The sequence below is a fragment of the Mobula birostris genome, chromosome 2, assembly GCF_030028105.1.
Source record: "Mobula birostris isolate sMobBir1 chromosome 2, sMobBir1.hap1, whole genome shotgun sequence".
In the NCBI taxonomy this organism is placed as follows: domain Eukaryota; kingdom Metazoa; phylum Chordata; class Chondrichthyes; order Myliobatiformes; family Myliobatidae; genus Mobula; species Mobula birostris.
Window position 1 is genome coordinate 136,372,552 of NC_092371.1, and position 16,734 is coordinate 136,389,285.

The 16,734-nt window shown below is 46.0% G+C and overlaps 1 protein-coding gene across 3 annotated transcripts in view; it reads right to left on the reverse strand.

The window, feature by feature from the left end:
• LOC140191510 (equilibrative nucleoside transporter 1-like) overlaps window positions 1-6,536 on the reverse strand; it is a 116,666-nt gene extending 110,130 nt beyond the window's left edge. Inside the window, exon 1 of one of the 3 annotated variants that reach the window (XM_072248976.1) lies at window positions 6,465-6,536. The gene's annotated coding sequence lies outside the window, so the exon portion shown is untranslated. The other 2 variants (XM_072248988.1, XM_072248973.1) reach the window with 2 other exon arrangements.
• Window positions 6,537-16,734: the final 10,198 nt, after the last annotated feature.

Sequence of the window (16,734 nt, forward strand, 5' to 3'; positions counted from 1 at the left end):
GTCTGTCCCTTGTCCCTCCACGGATGCCGCCTGACCCACCCAGTTTAGTCAGCAGCTTGTTTTTTGCTCCAGATTCTTGCAGTACACCATGTGCTCACAGACTTCCAACCTGGAAAACAACATCCTCCCACTACGACCCTCAGCCAGGTTTGGATCCAATTAGCCAGTCTGTCAGAGACTTAACCTTTGGAACCATGTCAAATGCCTTATAAATTCCATGTCAACAACACTACTATCTTGCTATCGTCAATCTCCTTAACTCTTCAATAAACTCTGTCAAATTAGTGAAGGAGATTTCCCTGCACATGCTAACTCTCCTTCATCAGTCCATGTCTCTCTAAAGGACATTAATCCTGTCTCTTAGAATCTTCTCCAATAATTAATAATGCTCTGGTCTTTTTTTTGATATTTGGAACCTTCTTACCTTTGTCTGCAGGATTTGCCTCTCACCCTCGATTTCTGTGCCTTCTGCATTTCACTTCTACTGGTGTCTCTTTTACTTCTATCCTTGTAACTTAGGTGTAGATTCACTTTTTTCCAGTCGTCAGAACTTCAGGTCCTCAACCCAAAACATCACCCATCCCTTTGCCCTCCACTGACCCACTAAGTTTAATCAGCAGGTTAGCATTCTCCAGGTTACTGTACAGCACTGACATATACTTCCCATGTCCCAGTTACAGTCCTCTGCATTACCACTACTCTCAGGAAAGTTTAGACACTGGTATTTACTCCACCCAAACTTTTGATCCTCAAACCAAGATGTTTACCCCACTCCCATCTTCTTGGAGAAAAGTGTCATAGAATAATGTAATTCCCAGCATTGGACACTTTGTAACTGTGTCTCTACAATGACAGAACAACACACAAAAAGCTGGAGGAGTTCAAAGGGTGAAGAACTGTCTGTAAAGACAGTTTGATGTATTCCTGCTTGTGCCATGAATTTATCACTATGTGTATTTAACTAAACAACCTTTGAGGTTGTCTTTGTGCCATTTTTCCCTGTTCTGACTCAAGGTTTAATAGAACGTAGGACAGTACAGTGCAGGAACAGGCACTGAACGTGATGCTATATTATACTAAATCTATTCTACATGCACAACTTTCATATCTCTGCATATTCCTGTGTCTATGTAACGCTTATTAAACACCACCAACGTATCTGCTTCCACTGTCACCAGAAGCGTCTGTTCCAGGACCCACCACACTGTTAAAGAACCTGCCCCACACATCTCCTTTAAATGTTCCCCTTCTCACCTTCAATGCAGGTCCTCTTATATTTGAAGGTTTATTCCTATCATGCCCTGCTCCTTCCTCACACACTCAGAACATCATAATCCACATTGTCGTTTGTCCCTTCTTTCAAAAACTCTCTCAAGTTACCCTTGGCAGCTCAGTGGGGGGAAGTGGGAACTGAATCAACAGGGGACTGGGCAGACATTCAAGGCAGAATAATCAGCAGGACAATAGAAGAGAGAAGGAGACAGGAATAAAGAGATTATTCTATTTGCAGCCAGCATCAACTTTTTTACTAGCAAAATAATCCTATGAATGAACATGTAAAAACAGTGTGAGTGAGGACAAATTGTGGAAAAACACCAGACACTCAGCAATGTTCTCACTTCAGCAAATACCGAGCTGTGTGCTCAGCTTTTCCATCACAACTCACTCCTCTCAGTGTTTACAACCACTGTCACCTCACTGCAAATCCAGCTATCTGCAGTATATGTTGCACCACACAACACAACAGTAGATATCAGCCACACACAGTGAATGGTGAAACATCATACAAAAATCAAACTTCTAGAGGAAATCTATGCAAAAGCATGAACTTCACGACAGAGCTCCTTAATGCTCTAGATTCAAACATCTACACTCTCTTCTGTCCGACCAAGGGCGTGGAAGAAAAGGAGTGAAACTCCATCACACACTCCAGGGTCAGACACAGAATGATGCTGCCTCTACACACACTCCCAGGGTCAGACACAGGGTCAATCTCCATCACACACTCCCAGGGTCAGACACAGAGTCAATCTCCATCACACACTCCCAGGGTCAAACACAGAGTGAAACTCCATCACACACTCCCAGGGTCAGACACAGGGTCAATCTCCATCACTCGCTCCCAGGGTCAGACACAGGGTCAATCTCCATCACACACTCCCAGGGTCAGACACAGGGCCAAACTTCATCACTCGCTCCCAGGGTCAAACACAGAGTGAAACTCCATCACACACTCCAGGGTCAGACACAGAATGATGCTGCCTCTACACACACTCCCAGGGTCGGACACAGGGTCAATCTCCATCAAACACAGAGTGAAACTCCATCACACACTCCCAGGGTCAGACACAGGGTCAAACTCCATCACTCGCTCCCAGGGTCAGACACAGGATGATGCTGCCTCTACACACACAGTACCATAACACCAACGCCGCCCCCACCCCCGCCTCCAACCGCCAGTTAAGTTTCCTGCACACTCAGCCGCTGCCAATCGCTGGTTCTATGGCACAGTTTGACACGGATCGCCTGCATCTCGGCGTCCGGCAGCAATGGGGTTCATACACTCAGTCGCTGCCGCTGCCGCAGCCGCAGCCCCAGACCCGGATCGTGTCGCTTCTCTAACCTGCCGGACAATCGGTTGTCAACAGTCGGCGCCCGGGGAAAGAGGAGCCGCTTCGATCGGCGCCGCGGTCACGTTGCTACCCTAATTGGTGGTGAACGTAGGAGTGAAATAATAACCTTCACATGCTCGTAGATTGAATGGAGGCTGCTGGACTGTGCGGAGCCTGGGTTCACACCCACCACACACTCAGCCGCATTGGCTGGAGCCGAGCTGCCGGGACACCCAGCGCAGAGCAGCCGCCAAACCGGGAGGGAGGAAAAAGTGCGAGGGCAAGGGAAAGGGGAGGGGGAGAGAGCTAGGAAATGGGAGGGGAAAATAAGAGGTGGCGGAGCGGCGGGGGGAATGGAGATGGGGAGATGGTGGAAAGGGGGGAGACGGGACAAAATGAGGGGTAAGGGAGGGATTAAGGGGAGATGGCAAAGAATGTAAAGGAGAGGGAGGGTTAAGGGAAAGGGAGATGGACGGGTGAAGGGGCATTTGGAGGGGAAAGTTGGCGAGCGATTGGAGAGATGAAATGGGAGAATTAAAGAGGGAAGGGGAGAAATAAGGATGAGAGGGATGAATTTGGAAGAACAGAGGGGAAAAGGAGTGAGGAATAAGGGGAGAATTGAGGGAGGTGAGTGGGGACAACGGAGCTGGGATAAACGAGATTAAATTGAGAGGGAGAGGTGACAGAGGGGAGAAGCCAGGTGCGAGAGGAGGCGAAGGGTGAGGGGTGAAGGCAGGCGAAGGGGATGGGGAGAAGGTAAGGGGAGAGGGGCTGAAGGCAGGGGAGACAGGAGAAGGGGTGAGGGTGACAGGAGAGAGTGAAGAAGGCAGGGGGAGGGAGAAGATGGCAGGGGAGGGGGAAGAAGGCAGAGGGACGGAGACAGGAGGGATTGGGGTGAGAGGGTGAAGGCGGGGGAGCAGGGTTGGATTGGGGGGGAGGCAGGGAGTGGTAAGAGAGCTGAGAGAGGAGAACCAAGGGTTGAGAAGGTAGGGGGAGAGGCAGAGGATAGAAAGCCAAGCATGGAGCAGGTTGGGGAGGCCGAGATTGGTGAGAATGGAGGGGAGAGGAAGAGTGGGTAGAGTTGAGGGGAGAGAACCAAGGGAAGAGAATAGAGGTGGGAGGGGTAGTACTGAGAGAGGAGGGTGGGATAGAAGTGTGTGATAGGAGAGTGAAGTCTGGGACCCCAGGCCATTTGCAGGAAGTGTCACAGTCTGTCTGTGTTCAAGAATCCCTTGGGTCCTTTCTGAATTATTCATCAGACCCCACACCCACTATCCCTTCCCTTTCCATCCACTGCTGCACCCAACCCATCTTCTCCCTCCCCCATCCCCCTCCTCCTTCCTACATCCCATAACACCTCCATTTTCCTCACTCCTTCCCCCTTCTCTCTCCTCTTCTTCCAGTCTAGTCAGTCCTCCACTGTTCTCCCTCCCCACTCAACTCCCCTGTTCTACCGGCCCTGCTCTAATCCCCATTCAGGGCCCCTCTGTTCTAACCCCCATTGTTCTACCCCTCCATTCTACCACCCTTAATCTAAACCCCTCCCTTATTTCTAAACTTTCCCCTTTATTCTAACAGCCCTCTGCTCTACTGTACCTCCGTTCTCATCCCCTCCGTTCTGGCTCCCTCCACTTTATTCTCACTTCTCTTCACCCCACTACCCCCCAACCCCTTCATTTCCCCAATCCCCTCTCATATTCCCCTCTCATACCCACCTCTCCTCTCATCTCTCATACCCACCTCTCCTCTCATCTCTCATACCACCCCCCCATCTCTCATCTCTTCTTTCAAACTCCCTCTCAAATCCCCATCTTTTTTGCCCTTCATATCCCCTTCACTCCCCTCATTTCAACCCCACTCATCCCCCATGCCCCCTCACCTGCCCCGCTCTCTCTCTCTCATTCTCCCCCTCCCTGCCTGTCTCCCTCCCTCTCTCACTCGACCTTCCATTTGCCACATCTTTGTGTCGTGCTGAGCCACTTCAAAGGTGGTTGCAATTTCACCTTGTTCATGCCGTGGAGCCTAGTGACAGGACTGGGGTATTGGTGTTTGTAGTCCACCTGTAATTGCCCTTCAGAAAGGGGAGATGAGCCATCTCCTTGAACAACTGAGCTCCTGGCTAAGGTCCTACTGCACTCCTGGCTTGGGTCCTCCTGCACTCTTGGCTTGGGTCCTCCTGCACTCCTGGCTAAGGTCCTCCTGCACTCCTGGCTCGGGTCCTCCTGCACTGCTGGCTCAGGTCCTCCTGCACTCCTGGCTAAGGTCCTCCTGCACTCCTGACTTGGGTCCTCCTGCACTCCTGGCTCGGGTCCTCCTGCACACCTGTGGTGCTGTTGGGGAGGCATTCCAGAACCATGAACATTGATGAAAAGGGACTGGTGATTAATTTCCCAGTCAGATGGACGTGTGACTGAGAAATAGGGTAACCAGGTCATTTCACATTGAAGACTGTTCATCTGAACCAACGAAGAGGATCTGACCTGAAACAGTAATCCTGTTTCTCTGCATGTGCTGCCTGACCTGTCGAGTATTTCCTGCATTTTCAGTTTTTATTTCAGATTTGCAGTATCTGCAGTTCTTTTGTCCATGGTGTCCACCTGCAGACCTTGCTTGAAGCCCCAGTTTTGGGAGGGCTGTTCTTGGAGTAGACAACTAGCTGTATTGTGTACTATGAAAATACCCCCGGACTAAATAGGGTATTTAATAGGTAAAGATACCCATTCCTTAAAGAATTTCTGCAATTCTCTTGGATCAGATATTCCTCCCATGAGAATAAACTGCAGGATGGGACCTGAGCACAAGATCTGATGGTCATGAGATCTCTCAGCTGCCTGTGACAACCAGCGTAGAACTGTGCAGCTTTAATACAGGGGCTTCATCACACCAAGGAATGCTGGGATATCCAGCTTCCATGGTTAGCTGCCTTCATCTTATGCCTTTCTGGCTTTGCCCTAGGGATGTTTAAATCTAGCTAATTAATAAAATCTGAGGTAAAAGCAAGAATCAGTCACAGTGAGCAAGAAGGTAGTTGCACTTCCAGATGGGTGTCTGCTTTCCTCACCAAGACCATTCCATTGGTGCATGGAGGAAATAATGCAGGAGTTCCCAATATGAGGTCCACAGACCTTCGGCTAATGATGGGGATTCATGCATAAAGAAAGGTTGGGAATCCCTGACTAATGAGTGCCCCAGGGAAATTCAGCCAGTGACAACAGGAAGGAGCAAGAAATGAGATAGAGCAGTGGAGCGCTGAGACAGTTAGGAGTGCAGGAGATTACCGTATACTCAAGACCCCCACCGCTACCACCATCATGGCCTTTGCTATCAGTCTCAGAAACATCCCATACCCCCTCCTGCTCTGGGGTCAGCAAAGGATGTGGCTGTGAACTGCACAACACTGAAGGTTAAGCAGTGCACAGCAGGATCCCACAATATTAACGGTTATAATAGCTTCACTATAGCCTGAGAGCTCTTTGGGTGCCTACCTCTTCCACTCATTCCCCCACCCCCACACACATGCACACATTTTTCTGTTCTTCGGCCCCTCTGTTCCCTCTCCTTCCCTCTTACCCTGTCTCTCCCCCTCTTTCTTTCTCCCTTTCCCTCTTTCCCTCCCTCCCATTTTCTCTTCCCCTTCCTCTCACTGTCGCCTGTCCCTCTCCTCTTTCCTGAACTTTCTGCCCTACCTCCATTTCTGTTTCTCTCACTCCCCTTCCCTCTCAGTGTCCCACTCTGTGTTTAACCTTCCCTCTCTCTGTACCAGTCTCTGTTTAACCTTTCCTCTTTTACTCTCTGACCTGCTCCCTGTTCACCCCCAGCTCCCGCGAAGCCTCCCTCTCCCTCTTTTCTCACCTTGTCCCTGCTTGTCACTCCTGGTCTTCTGCTCTGTCTCTCTATGTCCTTTTGCGTCTCTGTCTGTCTGCTGACTGACAGACAGTGACAGCTGTGCCTTTTTCAACATACACATCTAGGTTTCACTTTCACGTCATCATTTCCATGTTCCATCTTCACACAAAACATTGTGAGACCAGTTCACTTATTCACACCGAGAAACTACCGGAAAACAGACTGCCAACTGACAATCACTGCCTATCTCTGCAGAGCCTGTCCACAATCTTAAAGGCTTAAGGCTTAAACCAGGAATGTGACGGAATACTCTTAACTTGCCTGGATGGTAACAGAACCAACGTTTAAGAAACTCAATCCCCCCACCCCCACCAGACAGAGCAGCCTGTCCACAATCATTCACTCACTCCAACACTGGCCCACAGGAGGAGCAATTTGACCCATCTACAGGTTAAACAGTACCAGACTCCATAAATTCCAACCAAACTTGCCACTTCTAACAGAAGGACAAGGGCAGCAACAGTCTGGGGAACATCACCTGGAAGTTACTCTCCAAGCCCCTCACCATCCTGACTTAGAAATATATTGCCATTCCCTCACCATTACTGGGTCAAAATCCTGGAACTCTTTCCCTAACATGGTGGGGAGGTCCACGCCATTGGAACTGTGATGGTTCAAGAAGGCAGCTTACTGCCACCTTCTCAAGAGCAACTATGGGTGGACAATCAAATGCTGGCCCACATCCCTTGAGTGAAACAAAATCACAGCTGCAGAATTCACTGTTCTTCTATCTTCAATTCTTTCACTGTGGTTATTTTCTAGATCGAATGAGTCTCCACAATTCCAAGGCACGTTGCAAAAGGATTATGCTACGTGTGCGTGATGGAGACAAGAAAATGGGAGCATAACTAGATCGCCCGGCTCTCAAACCTGCCCTACCATTCAATATGATCACGACTGACCTTCCCCAGGCCTCAGCTCCTGCATGCCAGTCCTCCACAATTCTCTATTCCTTATCTTTCAAAAACCCATTTCCCTCCACCTTAAATATATCTAATGATCCAGTCTCCACCACCAGTGGAGGAAAAGAATTCCTGAGATACAGTATCCCACCTGTTGTGAGAAAAAATTTTAATATATTCTTACCAAAACTATATGCGGTAGTCTAGGAGTGGCCTCACTAAAACCCTGTGCAATTGTTACTAAATTCCCCCTTTTCAATAACGAGCAGTTTGCCCATTGGCCTCGTAAATACTTACTGCACCCACCCGGTAATGCACAATATTAATCTCTCTGTACTTCACTTATTTGCAAGGTTAAGTCAAGTTTAGTGTCATAGGCACGAGTACATGTATGCACAGGTGCAATGAAAAGAATTGCTTGCAGCAGCACCACATACACATAATATCAACAACATGACATTCACAGCATGGCGAATAATACGGTGATAGGCTCTTTGGTGAGTCTGCGGCAGCTATTAAATACTGCTAATAATAAACCCAATCTTAATCCATTTAGTTCTCCCCATATTCCCATGAACTTCCTTCAGATTCTGCCACATAGGGAAAGTTTACAGTGGCCCGATGACGTATGTTTGGGGTGTGAGAGGGAGAGGAAACTGGGGCACCCAGAGTCAATTGAGAGAAAATGCAAAGTTGACATAGACAATGCTGGAAGTCAGGATCGAAGCTGGGTCTCAAGATCTGTGAGGCTGCAGCTCTACCCACTGCACCACTGTACCATCAGGAAGCAGAAATTAGTGCTGTGGACAGAGGTCAGGAGATGAATATAAAAATACAGATCAGAATCAGATTTAGTATCACCAGCATATGTAGTGAAATTTGTTAACTTTACAGCAGCAGTACAATGAAATACATGATAAATAAATATAGTGAAAATAATTGAGTTACATTAAGTATATGTCCATTAAATAGTTCAGTTAAACTAAATAGTGCAAAAATAACAGAAATAAAGAGTAGTGAGGTAGTTTTCAATGTCCATTTAGAAATCGGATGGCAGAGGGGAAGAAGCTGTTCCTGAGTCACTGAGTGTGTGCCTTCAGGCTTCTGTACCTCCTTCCCAACAGTAACAGTGTGAGAGGGCATGTCCTCGGTGGTGGGGATCCTTAATGATGGATCTTGTCTTCCTAAGGCACCGCTCCTTGAAGATGTCTTGGATTCTACAGAGGCTGGTACCAATGATAGAGCTGACTAATTTTACAAGTTTCTGCAATGATTTCAATATTGTGCAGTGCCCCTCCCCCCTACCAGATGGTGATGCAGCCAGTCAGAATGCTCTCCACAGTACACTTGTAGAAGTTTTCAAGTGTTTTAGTTGACAACCCAAATCTCTTCAAAGCCCCAATGAAATACAGCCGCTGTCTTGCCTTCTTTATAGCTGTGTCAATATGTTGTGTCCAGATTAGGTCCTCAGAGATATGGACACCCAGAAACCTGAAATTGCTCACTCTCTCCACTTCTGATCGCACTATGAGATACACAGGATGGTACAGATGCTGGAATCTAGAGTAACACACAAAACGGTAGAGGAAGTCAGTGGGTGAGGTGGCATCTGTGAAGGGAACTTGGCAGTCCACATCTTGTGTCAAGGTCGCTCATCTCGAACTAGCAGTCCAGATAAAGGGTCCCAACCCTCACTGCTGACCATCCAGTTTTCTCCATAGATGCCGGACCCCCTGACTTGTGGTGTTTCTCAGGGGCTCATACTGGGACTGTTGTTCAGTTCTGGAAAGATATTACTAAACTGGAAAGAGTGTAAACTGGAAAGGTTTACAAGGACTTTGTCAGGGCTTGAGGACTGAGTTGTAGGAAGAATTGGACAGGCTAGGACTTTATTTGTTATTGAGAGGTGATTTTATTGAGGTGTATGAAATCATGAGGGGTATTGATAAACTGAATTCACTCAGTTTTTTCCCCAAAGTTGAGGCATCAAAAATTAAAGAACATAGGTTTAAAGTAAGAGGGGAAAGATTTAAGAGGAAGTTGAAGGACATAACTTTTACTCAAAAGGGGATATCTCGAGTATTTAGAATCAGCTGCTAGTGGAAGTGGTTGAGGCAGGTACAATTGCAACTTACAAAATACATTTGAACAGGCACGTGGATTGGAAAGGTTTAGAACATTACAGGTCAAACACAGGCAAATTAAATCAGCTTGGATGAGTCATCTTGGTTGGCATGGAGCAGTCAGGCTGAAGGGTCTGTTTCTATGCTTCGTGACACCATGCTGCCAGATCTGCTGAGAGCCTCTGGCATTCTATGGGTGAAGACATGTTCACGGCGATGTATCCAGTCCCAACAATGTTTGCTTCATTGGTGAGATTTTCCTTGTGTCCTTTCTTCTCATTACTGTAGAAGAGAGGATCTATTCTGAGTACAGTCACGTGTGTCTGCTACCGTGGCTATTTGGAAAGAGACAGCATCTGCAACAAGGAGGCAGAGGAAGCTTTTCTATCTGATAATATTATTGTGTTAATATTATGTTATGTGCTGTATGTGATATATGTACTATATTTTGCACCTTCCTCTCTGAGGAAAGTTGTTTCATTTAGTTGTATACATATTTACAGTTGAGTGACAATAAACTTGAACTTAAGGATGGATCTAGCAAATATTCTTCATTGACTTCACTGCCGTTACCATGCATAACAAGTGATTCCCACTTGGAACAATAGTTGAAGTTAGCAGCAGTGTTTTGTCTTTTGCCCTCTCACTGAACCTGGTGGGGAACTATTTGCTGCAGGAGAGAACAAACTCCTTTATCATGTAAATTCAGTTCCCTATCTGCCTCCAGAGGAGAAATGGTTGACACAGCTGGCTGTTATTGAACGCCTGGCTGGAAGACTATCCTTCTATCGCATTTTTATAGACAGGAACATCAATTTCATTGGCTTGCAAATACATTATGTACATGGATTCATTATGATTGTCCTGACTACTCCCTGTGTTGTGACAGTGCCATTAACTTCGCTTCCTGATTGCTGAACGGTAAAGATTTCTGTTAGGATTGGGTGAGCATTCTGTCAGCTGATCTCTACATGTATTCTAATTAGTGCTTCTTCAAAGCAAAGGTGTATAGACAGCTTCAGGTAGCATTTTACTGTAGGCACCGTTGGATCAACTATTTAATTGTATTTTTCTTTGCAGTTTAACGATTAACAATTAATTATCTACGATAAACTCTTCTTGGGCTTCCAGCTGTAACGACGTTTCGATGACAAAACGCTGCCATCTTCATCATGGATTATGCATTGGCATGTCAATTCTGATGGTATTTATACCCCCAACAACCGTTCCTCCTGATTGGTTAGTCCTCATCCAATCAGGTTTCTGCCGTCCCACTTTGTTTACAATTCAATCCTAATTCTTACTTAGAGCAAGACCTTGGTCTTTGTTAAAATTCTTATCCTCTAGTTTTATTCCTTTGGCTTCCTTCACCAGATGGCCCCAAAAACCATTGGTGCAGCACAAAACCAGTCAGGAGGGATGGATGACAGAGGTAAAAATACCACCAGTCTAGACATGCCCAGCTATCATCCATAATGAAGGTGACAGTGTTTGTCATTGAAATGTCAGTTAAAATCGATATCTGTACCCAGCTGGAAGCCTAAGAAGAGTTTATTCATCATGTATGCCAGGAAAGCTCTTTATCCTTTTTCAATTAATTATCTGCTTGTATTTTAAGTAATTCTTATATGCAGGTTTAATATTTCTCTAGTGGCTATACCTGGTACTACAGTATTGAATAAGTGATCTGTAACTGGTTAATTCTTATCTATAGATTTGAATGGAATTTTTCTTATCTCTGTGGTATAAGAATAGTTGTTCCATGCTAGATGCCATCTTTAATCGATCACTGGCTGCTTTCTATCAACTCTTAATAAAGTAATCATGTAGCAACAGGTTTTGTGCCTGACTTCTAAAAGAACCTTGGATTTAATCACCAGAATCTAACAACACTTCCATGAGAAAATAGGTCTTGGTCAGAAAGACAGAGCTTGGACAGACATAGATTGTTCTCAGAATCATCAGATTCTGATGGGAGACCTGATAGAGTTTGATAAAATTATGAGAAGCGTTTGGGTAGATAGTCAGTGTCTTCATCCAGGGGAGAAAGGACAAATATCAGAAAATAGAGGACATGCATTTAAGGTGATGGGGGAAAGTTTAAATCAGTTTTGTGAGGCAGGTTTTGTACACAGATAGTAGGTGCCTGTAAAAGGCCGCCCAGGGTAGAAGGGTAAGCAGATATGAAAGTGGAATTTTAAAAAAAGCTTTTAGATGGTACATGAACGTGCAGGAAACAGAGACAGAAGAGAGTTAGTTTAATTTAGCATCATGTTCAGCATAAACATCATGGGCCGAAGAGCCTGTTCTATGCTGTACTGTTCTATCTTCTGTCAAAGTCAAAGTCAAGTTGAGTTAATTTTCATATGCACATGAATACACAGGTGCAATGAAAAACTTACTTGCAGCACCATTGCAGGTACATAGCATTACATATGCAAAACATAAATTATATATAATTTGTTTTTACAAGAAAGGACTCAATTAAAAAGAAAAAAAAACAAAGCCCAGTTTAGTGCAATGAGATCAATGTGGTCACAGAGTTGCCAGACTTTGTTGATGAGTGTTGTACCAGTTGGTTCTAGAACTAAATAGTTGAAGGGAATTTGCTGTTCCTGAACCTGGTGGTGTGGGACTTCAGGCTCTGTACCTCCTGCCCAAAGGTAGCCGAGAGATAATGGCACGAATCAGATCATGGGGATCTTTGACAAACATTGAACATTGACTAAGGAAGGACTCAGACCAGAGAAGCTGGTGATCTTTTGATTTTTTTTATTAAATTCCAAGGAGACATTGGGTTAACACTGGGTAAGATGTGGTCTGTTCATGAAAGTTTAAAGCAGCATCTGTTTCTGATTCTTTCTGATACTGTCTCCGAAGATTGAACAAAAGTGTAATTTGGGATCTGAAATTGTGTTAAATCTCTGAGTAATGAATATGCGTATTAGGAGGAGTGTTACTGCTTAAAGGAATATTCTGGAATAACAGCAGCAATATTGAACTTTTCAGACATAGAAAAACAAAGATTCTAGGCAGAATAAAACTTCCTCTGCACTCTCCCATCACACAGTCCCAGGGCATTGTCAGCACAGCTTAAAGGAAAAACACACAATAAAGCTCCTTATATATTGGCCTGCCTCGTACTTCTGGGGTGGGATAATACTGGGCTGACTGGTAACTTTTTAAAAAAGGGATTGACGAGAATACTGAGAGATCGGAGCACCCGACTTCAACGAGTATGCAGAACTGGCTGGAGCTGAATTAAAAAGGGTAAAACTCCCTTTATGACACACTCCCTGTCCGAGGACAGTGCCGACTGGCTGAGAGACTAGAAGACAAAGAGCACCTCTGCTTAATCAGTGTGCTGGCTGGTGGTGGGAAGAGAATGAAAAATGTCCTTCAGGGAGTAAACCTTCCATTACAATGTCCCATCGCACACTCAGAGGGCAGGTCATGTTAGTCACTTAAAGTCGATTCTACCCGTAAGGTCCTCTTCTTTTGAAGAATTGGTGGAGATGATTGAACAAATGTCTTGGCTGGACAGCACTGGAATCACCTTCCTGGTTGCTCAAGACTTTGGAAACGCGATTAACAACCTGCGCTTTGCTCTCTGCAATCTCTATCCCATTCCAACTGCTCAGTAACTGAGTTTCGGTAAAGATTAGTCAGCCACTTCTCTAGAAACTGAGCAAGTTCTGTTCACCACTCACTGTTCTCTACTTGACATGGCCGATGCTGAAAGAAATGGATCCGCAAAACTCCAGAGGTGGGGAATGCTACGCTGATATTGGGAAGTGTCCCGGAGAAGAGGAAGGTATCTTTAAACTAAGATGGTGGAAATAAGGTCAGGACGAGATGGAGACTCACAAGTTCAAATATCAACTCAGCATTTGGGGAAAGCAAAAAGTTCCAGAATGAAATATCAGTGACAGAGATAGTGAAATTTCTGAATGTTTGCAAAAAAAAAAAAACCTGTAGCTAATAAATCTGCTACCCTTACCTGGTCAGGCCCCTGTATTTGTCCCATCCCCAAGTGAGACTCTCCAGGGGCAGCTAGGGGTGAAGGAGAAATACCTGCTTTGGACAGAACACCCCCGATTCTGAGAATAATTAAATTAAAGGAATAGCAGAGCATGTGAGAGCTCACTGAGGGCAGAGCATGAGAGAGGACACTGGGAGAGGCGTGTGAGAAAGAGCACTGAACAAGAGTGCGAGAGGTTACCAAGGAAGTTGTGCAAGCAAGGACAATGAGGGAGGCATAGAGGAGAGGAAAATGAGGACAGAATTCGAGAGAGAATGCAGAGGGAGGCTTCCACTGAGGAAGCATGCAAGTGAGGACACTGAGGAAGCATGCAAGAGTGGACACTGAGGGAGCATGCAAGTGAGGACACTGAGGAAGCATGCAAGAGTGGACACTGAGGGAGCATGCAAGAGTGGACACTGAGGAAGCATGCAAGAATGGACACTGAGGGAGCATGCAAGAGTGGACACTGAGGGAGCATGCAAGTGAGGACTGCTGGCCAACATGGCATCTGCATACAACGCTCTTTTAGTCGACATCTGGATGGATCATGAAACCATATATTTCACTTCTTTTATGTCTTTTATGTTTGTCTTGAGTGTGATTCTGGGACTGTTGGAGCCTGTGAGTTGCAGTTTGGAGATTGTTCGGGTGCTTCTGTGCTCTGCAGACTCCGAGGGGATTCCAGGAGGCAGAGGCAGCATGCAGAAACCTTGTGGCGAGAAGGCTATGAGCCGAAGTTCGACTCCATTTAGCCAATTAAAGCTTCCATTGTTCACCAATTAAAGCAATGAGGGAGATTGAAACTCTGGCTGCCTGCCTTTTTATTGCTGGGGGAGCACTCTGCACAGAGAGGGGAGATTGCCTTTTTATCGCTGCGAGATCACTCTGCTACAGAGAGGGAGAACGTTGCCCAGGTTTTCTGCATTTTTGGATGTGGACTTGGACTGTAGACTTTCTTTTTCAGTCTCATGGTTTTCTTGTATTCTGTGTTTTTCGCCCGATCTTTCTCGTTTTTTTTTATGTACGGGGAGGAGGATTTTGGTGTTGATATGCCTGTTTCATTTTTGTTCACTTTTTTTGAGTGGGGAGGAGGAATTTGGGGGTTGATGATCATGCTGCCTTTCTTTTCCTTTTTGGTTTTGTGGCTATCTGGAGAAGAAGAATTTCAGAGTTGTATACTTTGATAATAAATGAACCTTTGAACATTAAGGCTTGCGAAAGAGAACATGCAGGGAGGTGTGGAAACAGGGAACTCAGGGAGCCACCTGAGCAAAGAGACTGAGGCATGTGAGAGATTATACTGAGCGGAGAGTGCAAGAGGATAGGGAACATGTGAGAGAGGACACTGAGGAGACATGCATGGGGACAGGGAGCATTCCAGAGAGGATTGAAGAGACATGTGAGAGGTGACACTCCACAGGCATGTGAGAGGGAAACAAACCATAAACAAACAATCTGTCCCAGCCCATCAACCAGCTCCTTCCACTGTGAATTAGTTCCCATAAGGTCCTGCCCAATTTCATTTCCCAATTCCTGACAGTCTCTGTTTCTGCTGTCACCCAGGCAAGGGTGTAGATCATCACAGGATGTTATACAGAAGCAATGCACAGAAGATGAACTCTTGATGTCCCAAATTCCCTCATGGTAATGCTGGTTTGTTTATCTGCACTGGACTTCCCCTGCAACTGCAACACCATTTTCTACATTCTGTTTTCTTTTCATAGCCACAGTGTACAGCATGATCTGTCTACATGGCACTCGAACAAGGTATTTTCACATTAACAATAATCAACAAATTTCATTTCCTTCCCTCCCAACCTCCAGCTCCTGCCCTCTACTTTCCCTGTCTTCTGCTCTTCCATCTCCTATTGCCTCCCTTCTGCTTTCCTCCTCCCCCCAGTCCTCTTGCCTCCCTCTTCCCCTTTACTCCACTCCCACCTCCTTCTCTCCTCTTGTCCCTCCAATATCATTTGTCCAAGCGGTCTGGAGTTGGGTGGGGTTGTTGATTAAGGACTTTCAATTTGTACTGCAGACCTCTGTCTTCAGGGGGAAGGCAGGAAGCTGCACAGGAGGTCTGGAGCAGAAGCAAAGCCAGAGGCACCAGCACTGATACTCCTCACAGTCGCATATCAGGTTAAAGATTTATTTACACACAACACTGTTATATCAAAACAGAAAGCAAACAGCGCATGTCAAGGTTTGACCCTTTGGTTTGACTCTCTAATCAGTCGCAGGGAGCAGATGACTTTCTGTGTGGTGACTCAGTGCTGAGGGTTCCCTGCTCACGTACTCTGTGTGTGCTCAACAAGGTGCTTCCCCACAACCCAGTCCCGGCCCATTCCTCCTCCTGTTCCTACCTGCTGCAAGCTCCTGGAGTTCCTCCTGATTGGCCAAGCTACAGGACTGTCTCTTAAAAGACTCCTGGATGGGTACATGGAGCTTAGAAAAATAGAGGGCTATGGGTAACCTTAGGTAATTTCTAAAGTAGGGACATGTTCGGCACAGCATTGTGGGCTGAAGGGCCTGTATTGTGCTGTAGGTTTTCTATGTTTCTATCTGTAGTCTTGGTCACACTGCTCTAGGAAAGATGCAATTAAACTCTAAAGAGCGCAGAAAAGATCTAGGAAGACATGGTGAAGACTAGAGGGCTTAAGTTATAGGAAGAGATTGGCCAGGAAAGGGTTTTATTCCTTGGAGTGTAGGAAAATGAAGTACAACCTTATAAAATGTTTAAAATTATGAGAGGCCTAGACAAGGTGTACAGGAAGTGATTTTCTCGGGGTTAGGGAGTCCAAAACTCGAGGGCATAGGCTTAGGGTGCGAGGAGAAAGATTTTAAAGGGACCTGAGGTAATATTTTCACCGAGAGGATGCTGAGAACATGGAATGAGCTGCCAGACGAAATGGCTGAGGCAGATCGATGGAGAGGTGGGGCTTAGCAGGATACAGCCCAATTAAGGGTTTCAACCCGAAACATTGATTGAAATGGGAGAGGAGGGCAATGAGGTGCAAGGTGGAGGAAGTGAGGCAGGAAGGAATGGGGCTGGCAGGTGGAGTGGGATGAACAGAGGGAAGAGAATAGGGAGAAGTAGAGGGGGAGAAGTGAGGGAAAGGATGAAGGGAGGGAGAAGAGAGAAAAGGGATGGGTGGGGAGCAGAGGAGAGAGGA